Raw genomic sequence first — 1,816 nt, 5'->3', positions numbered from 1 at the left:
TGAACAAAGAGGCACATTCTAAGAGCTCAGGAGTAGAAAAAATAGAATTCTTTTTGGTTTGGTTCGAAGGTAGTAGAAAAGGGAAACAGGTATATTAAAAATTATTTTTCAGGTGAGGGCTTCTGTTACTTGAAGCAGTTAACACTGGCTTCTTTCTCCCTGGTCCAAAGCAGTCTTTTCTCTCACTGACTTCTGAGAATGTGTTTAATCTTCCACTGTGTAGAGGTGATACATCAGGGCTACCCTGAGTGCTAAGATGGCTGGGATCACCCAGTTGGTCACCAGATGGAATTAGAATGAACAGTAGTAATGACAGTTTCCAAAGGCTTGATTATCTTTGATCTGTCATCTGGATGAAGCTCCCCAATTATATATGTTTTAGACAATTCTCTAGCATCTGTAGAGTGCCTGACCCTCCAAGTTTTCAGTAACATCCCTCCAGTTTGTTGCCTTAACACTGCTTCCCCCCAACCCCCCAGGATATTCCTCCACAAACTTGGTCAAACTGTACACCTTGTGGTGCAGGATCAACCAGGTGCTCTTGCTGTAGTTGTGCTTCTGGATCTCTTCCAGGATGTAGTACTTGATGGTCTGGTCCCACTATTTGGCCATTTCTAAACACAGCAAGCCCTCAGGCCATGCAGACACTAACAAAGCTGGCAGAGCATAGCGCACAGGTCTCAGAGAGCTGGGCCTGGGACATTCCTGGTGCCTGGGCCCTACACCAGAGCAGGGTGGCCCGCACTGCCCAAAATGATTTGGTCACTTTGGAAGAGAGCCTGGCAGTTTCTTATAAAACTAAACATACTCTTACCATTGATCCAACAATTGCCCTTCTTGGTATTTACCCAAAGGAGATGAAAACTCATGTCCACACAAAAACCTGAACATGGATGTTTATAGCAGCTTTATTTATATTTGCCAAAACTTGGAAGCAACCAAGATGTCCCTTCAGTACGTGAATGGATAAGTAAACTGTGGTCCATCCAGAAAATTGAATATTATTCAGCATTAAAAAGAAATTAAGCCTACCTTTTTTGTAGTTTTTTAAAAAACTAAAAGGGTTTTTAATGGAAAAATTTTAAGTGCAGATTACTAAGTGAAAGAAGCCAATATGAAAAGGCTACATACAATATGATTCCAATTATATGCCATTCTGGAAAAGGCAAAACTATGGACACAATTTAAAAAAAATAGCAGTTACCAGGGGTAGTGGTAAGGAATGGATGAATAGGCAGAGCACAGAGGATTTTTAGGGCAGTGAAAATAATATGATATTGTTGAACACTACATCAAAAACTAATGATGTACTATATATTAGCTAACTGAACATAATAAAAAAATAAAAAGAAAAAATAAAAAAAGAAAAAGAAAATAATATGATATTATAATGGTGGGTACATATGATTATACAGTTGTCCATATCCATAGAGTGTATAATACTGAGTGAATAATAATGTAAAGTATGGAATATGGTAGATTATGATGTGTCAATGTAGGTTCACCAATTTAAAAAAAAAAAGGAAAAGAAAATATAAGGTATCAAGCAAGAAAACTATATTCAATCTACCAAGTGTGCTGGACAGAGGTGGAGAGAAGTAGGTTTGGTACCAAAAGAGAGTTATAAGCAGGTACATAGGTTAGAGAACAACTATTCTTATAGTTGAAATATTTCAATAATTTCATAATTTTTTTACTGTTATTCATGTTCCATGTCACAGAATAGAAGCCCCCCGTGTTTTTTAATCATGAATTCTTTGGAATTTTGGAACATGTACATGGTGAAATAAAGTTTTCTATTTAATTGATGTATTTT

General features: G+C 37.1%; 1 pseudogene; it reads right to left on the bottom strand.

The window, feature by feature from the left end:
- Positions 1–204: 204 nt before the first annotated feature.
- LOC113925873 lies at positions 205–612 on the bottom strand (annotated as a pseudogene).
- Positions 613–1,816: the final 1,204 nt, after the last annotated feature.

This window comes from Zalophus californianus, chromosome 2 (assembly GCF_009762305.2).
Source record: "Zalophus californianus isolate mZalCal1 chromosome 2, mZalCal1.pri.v2, whole genome shotgun sequence".
Classification (NCBI taxonomy): Eukaryota; Metazoa; Chordata; class Mammalia; order Carnivora; family Otariidae; genus Zalophus; species Zalophus californianus.
The sequence above is the reverse complement of the archived record's forward strand: the minus strand, read 5'-3'. Positions and strand labels throughout refer to the sequence as shown.